Source organism: Triticum aestivum, chromosome 1B, assembly GCF_018294505.1.
Source record: "Triticum aestivum cultivar Chinese Spring chromosome 1B, IWGSC CS RefSeq v2.1, whole genome shotgun sequence".
Lineage (NCBI taxonomy): Eukaryota > Viridiplantae > Streptophyta > Magnoliopsida > Poales > Poaceae > Triticum > Triticum aestivum.
In genome coordinates, this window is record NC_057795.1 from 25,367,966 (window position 1) to 25,373,813 (window position 5,848).

A 5,848-nucleotide genomic window follows, 5' to 3' on the forward strand; every position below is an offset into this window, starting at 1 on the left:
ATTATCCTCTCACTGGGCTTGGATAACTAGAGTATTGGAATTTGAAATTCTCTACATAAGCCCATGGCAACGCACAGGCATTCTACTAGATTGCAATCATATAATCATACTTTTATATGTATATGTTCTCAACTAGTAAAGCAATTTCAGCAACTCCTTGCAGGTATTTCCGTGATAATTTGTAACCTCTTTTTTTTTAACAAGGTATATCTATAACAGTAGAATAAGTTAGTATGTGATGTGAATCCAACAAGATTGATTCAAATGGGAATAAGAAGCCCTTTCCAAAGCCAAGCCAAAATTTACGAGGCAGACATGTGGATTCAAGTAATGAACGGTCCTGTGATTTGTCAATGCAGTTGGATTCAAGAGTCTACGTCCTTTGCTTGGAGGAGCTTTCCATCACCATGCTCGCGTAAGTGCCGAACAGAAGCCGAACACTCTTCTAGCGCTTGTGAAGAACAGTGTCAAGATACAGTCGATGATCATCAGATGAAGAAAGAGTGATCAACAAGAAAAGGGGAGAATGAAAAATTTTCCATCTTAATTTACATTCCTTGAATTCTACAGTACATATGCGCATGGCACGTGCCAATTACTTAGTGGCGGTTACGCTGCATGTCTAACTTGGCCAGCGACAAATGAAATGGTGTGAATCAGGAAGATCAACAGTTAAGACGGTACACTGGGAATTAACCCAATAGCTTGAGCAATATCTAGCTTCTTCCTACAATAATCCTCATAGAACTTCGGTTTCTGCGTCTGAAAAAAAAGAACTTCACTTAAGTAAACTATAGTTGAAACTTGAAACAGGTATGCGGATGCAGTTTTATAATAAAGTACCTCCTTTCTAAGTGCCTCTGCGATCAACTCCCGGGCTTTATCCTCTGAAATCTTGCTTTTGTCCTCTGCAAACTATGGTCAGGTATAGCATCAAACACAAGAACAATGTTCCGATGGTTTCGATCTAGGCTCTCTGTTTGGATGCCAAGTATTTAAAAACCTATAGTACTGGAAAATCAATGGTATTTTGGGTTGTAGGTAGAAAAGAGTGTACAAATACAACGAAGCATTTGGCGATGGTAGTATTTACTGAAGTTTCTGTTTTCTTATTTTACGTTCCATAGCTATCATAAAAAAATCTAACTAGTTTTTGGGCATGCACATGCACATTGAAGACAACTGTTTGGTTAATTGGCTCTGTATATAAACTATAACATATCAGATCTATACTTATATATTCTCTACTATGTGACACGGTTTCAAAGCAACATATGTTGTAACACTGGTAACTGACTGCCTAGTGGATGATGCCTAAGATCTAAATTAGTGGACACAAAATCAGAGTAGCGACACTAACTAAAACATCCCATGCAGTTGTTTCTCTATTTAGAGAAAATAGGGCAGGAGTAGATTTTTTAATACTCCCAAAATACCATAGTACCAGGAATATTGCAGCTTGTAAAATTATGGTATTTACTAGGTCCAGACGCCACAAAGTAACTATTGTTCTTTTCAGAAATCATGGAATTCAGAAAAAACTATAAAAACACTTTGCATCCAAATATGGCGGAAGAGTGTGAGACACACAGAACGGCACTTACTTCCTCGAGGCAAGCTGTGCAAGCAAGAAACTGAAAAGTAAAAGTATGAAAAAGATGAGCATATAAAACACCTATAATCATGAATATCATGTGAATTTGGAAACCATCTGAGAAAGGAAAACAATTTACCTCCTCTTCCAAGTCAGAGCAGAATGTGTCATTCTGCAGTGCACGTCTCATTCTTTCTTGGCGTAACGGGAACATGTTAAGTTCATAGACTTCATACAAAGCATCCCTGAATTTCTTCTGTTAATTGTTCAAGGGGAGAAAAGGAAAATACATCACAAAGCATCAAAACACGAGAGTTATAATCACTGAATCATTGCTTGGTTGTTCAGTACTAACCTCCATCGTGTACCTTTGCCAAATCTCGTAATATAGACCATCAAACTCGTTGTAGCAACATACATCAAAACCCATGCTATCTAACCACTCCTGAATTAAAAAAATATGCAATTGTTAAATACATAACACCTAAATGAAAATAACAAGTGTACGAGAGACCCTACGTAGAAGCCAGAAAAGGCTAAGCCCCCATATATCTCCGAGAAGTCAGTAGCGATCTTGATTGCTTGGTAAGTTCCTCTGGTCAAAATCTTTCCCCACTAAAATAGAAGAGAAATTATGATGGTGCTAAAGTATGTATATTGACATATATAGTGTCACTCCATGTGTTTTTGTATAGACATGCTTACCATAAGAGATGGAGGCTGACTTAGCACATAAGCTTCAATTCACTGTCGCGAGAAAAAAAAAGATTGTTAGTACAAAAAAAACACATTTGAGTAACTTTATCATATCTATGGTGCATACCTTAAGTTTCTTCGACAATTCTTCACAAAATTTAACATATTCTTGTTCAATCTCATAGCTATGACAATCCATGTGGTACTCATCCCAATTGACATACTCAAAACCACCCTACACCAAAGGGCATTAGAGAGGTAGCCAACAATAAAAAAAGAAAGAATATCAAACAATCAGCTAATTATACTTGACCATTTTATAAGTTTTGATACATTTGCCAAAAGGTCATCTAAAGGAAATAATATAGTTTGCTATCCTTGATAGAAGAAAAAAAATTACAAAGAGTTTCACTATATTATTATTATTATTAACATGATAAGGTAGCAATTAACATAAAAGGCAACAAGATGAAAGAAGATTGTCCTGAATACGCACTATAATTGTATTTAGTCAAACAGGCTAGTTTCTCGCAGAAATTGATGAGTATCGCATTCTAGCTTATAAAATTATTATAACATTATATAACACTTCTTTCAAGGTAACAATAATTAAAACGTACAGCTCCTGCAGCATGAACATGCGTGCGAATTGGTCTACAAGAATATAGGGATCCCAAGAATATAACAGGAATATACTGGAACGGTTCTTTTTAATCTTTTACGAGGTTTTACAACTACAACACCATATAAATATTTTGATCTAACAACAGTATTGTCGTTTTGGTGAGTAGTGTCTGATGAGCTTAAACACTGGTCTATCGTACTAGATCAACAAAACATAAGCAGATGCATACAACTTGCCCAAAAAAACAAAAACACACGTACATAATTTCGAGGGACCAGCCGTTGGTAGTCCTCCAGGCCAGCAAGTTTACAGTAGTCAGGGTGGAAAGACCAATCTAATTCGCCATCTTCCTCAGAGCACTTAAAAGATCTCTGCCCCACAGGACGATGGCCAGGTGGGTAGTCCTCCTTCAGTTTATCATAGCAAAGCTTATCCTCAGGCACGTGTTGTGACAGCTATAGACAATGGATCAATCATGGGGTTAAATTAGCTATGAACAGGGTATTACAAAACCATCATACGCAGCATATAACTACTAATTGAATACTAACACAAGCGAAGCAACCTACATGGACTCAACAGTACCATGTATGACATACGACACTGGGTAATGGGACTACGAATCTAACCTGATAATATTTGATGCGATACATTTCATGGCGAGCATTGAGCTCTTTCAGCTGCACAGCATCCAGCTTAGTGGAAATATTGACATAAGGCTTGTCAGGCAGCTGTTTGAGATAAGCACGATACTCTTCGTTGCTGATATCGTCTCCCAGGCCCAATTTGTTCAGCCTTCGGATTTCGTCCTCTGCTTCTTCTAGTTCCTTGTTCTTCTTTGACTTAGCTTGATCAATAATTTTGTTGGTGGCTGCAGATGGCTTACGAGCATGCAAACTAGTGTTGCCGCGGAGAGTGGCACATGCACTAGATTTTGAGGAACCGGCTGGTCTGCCTTGTTGTGGGGTGTGGAGTGAGGATTCTCCACCAGAGACCATGCCGACTGTCTGATCCCTGTGTTGCTTCAGCGGTGGCAGCACCGCCGTCCAATTCCTGACTTGCTTCCGCAGCACCTCTCCACCGGAAGCCGTGCCGACGGTTTGACCCCTGTGCTGCACTGACGAGGGTGTCTGCTTCCCGACTTGCTTCTGCAGCACCTTTGCACCAGATACCGTGCCGCCGACAGTCTGACCCCTGTGTTGCTTCGTGTGATGCAGCACCGATGAGGGCGTCCGATTCCTGACTTGCTTCGGCAGCACCTTTCCATGGGAGAGCGTGCCGCCGACCGTCTGAACCCTGTGTTGCTTTAGCGGCGGCAGCACCGACGAGGGTGTCTGATTCCCGACTTGCTTCGGCAGCACCGACGAGGGCCTATGATTCCCGACTTGCTTCGGCAGCACCGACGAGGGCGTCTGATTCCCGACTTGCTTCGGCAGCACCTCTACATGGGAGAGAGTGGAGACCGTCTGATGATCCTTGCGTTGCTTCGGCAGCAGCTGGACCGACAAGGGCGACCGATTCCCAACTTGCCTCGGCGACACCTCTCCAGCGGAGAGGGAACTGAGCCTCCGATTTCGGACTTGGTTCGGTGACGGAGGGAGCGAGACGGGAGTCCGATTCCCAACTTGCTTGGGCAGCACCACTCCACCGGAGGCCGCGCCGACCGTCTGACCCTTGGGCGGCGGAGGGGGCGTCCGATTCCTGACTTGCTTCGGCAGGGCTTGTCCACCGGAGACCGTGCCGGCGGTCCAATTGGCGACTTGATTCGGCGGCGGCACCACCGACAAGGGCGCCCGAACCCCGACTTGATTCGGCGGCGACCGCACTCCACCGGAGGCCGTGCCGGCGGTCTGATTCCGCGGCATCGCTCGAAGTAGAAGGATTTATGGAGGCGGGGAGGGGATTGAAGAAGTGAAGATGGAGGCGGAGGCGGCCAGACGGAGACGGGGGAATCGGGTTTCGCTGAGAGGCGGCCGGCTAGGGTTGTTGATGGGATTTTTTTTTCTGAGACAATATGGGATTGTTTTTTTAAGTCTACTCTTGTTTATGTTGGGGTAATAAAGTCACGCCCACGGTCCGAACAAACCTGGCCAAACAGGCCAGTGTTGTCGGCCCGGCACGATAGCCCGCGTGCCCGGCCCGTCATTGGACCGGCCCACATTAAATGAAAAAGAGAAAGATATGAGACAAGTGGGCATCGATGTGGTTAGGACTAGGCGTGTGATATACCCCTAAAAAAAATTGTCTCAAAAAAAAATATACCCCTAAAAAAGGCGTGCAACATACTTGAGGCAAAGGAAGCCGGATTTTCTATTTGTTTTCACGCGTTTTTTTTCCTTTTTTTCACAGGGTTTTCTTCTCTTTTGTTTGCTTTTCTTTTTTCTTCTCCATCTTTGGTTTGGTTTTTCTTTTTCTTCTCCATCTTTTATTTGGTTTTCTTTTTTCCTTCTCCATTTTTTGTTTGGTTTCTTTTTCTTCTACATTTTTTATTTCTTATTTTTGTTTTTGTTTTCACTCTACATTTTTTATATGTCAAAAAGATTTTTTTAATCCCCTAAAAATATATTTTTTTAATAAGTGATCAATATTTTTTGGATACACATTCAACATTGTCCGAATGCTTATTCAATATTTTTGGAATACTTGTTTAACATTTTTAATACTTATTCAACACATTCAAATACTTGTTCGGTATTTTAAAATTATTGTTTAACATTTTATTACATTTTTAATGTGTTTTTGAAGAGTATTTTTTGGTAATATATATAGATATGTGTAGAATGCTTCCTCCTTTCTTGCTAAAACCGAGACATAGGGGTGCCTAGCCCGGCATGGCTAGCACATTTTTTTGAGCAAAGCCTACTGCTACATTTTTTTAGCCGGGCAGGGACCTTTTTTTAGAATCATCATCATGAGCCTTTATTAATCACCCC

The 5,848-nt window shown here is 41.6% G+C and overlaps 1 pseudogene; it reads right to left on the bottom strand.

Annotated features, from left to right (window-relative positions):
• Positions 1-493: 493 nt before the first annotated feature.
• Positions 494-4,928, bottom strand: LOC123104766 (uncharacterized; annotated as a pseudogene).
• Between the last annotated feature and the right edge of the window lie 920 nt (positions 4,929-5,848).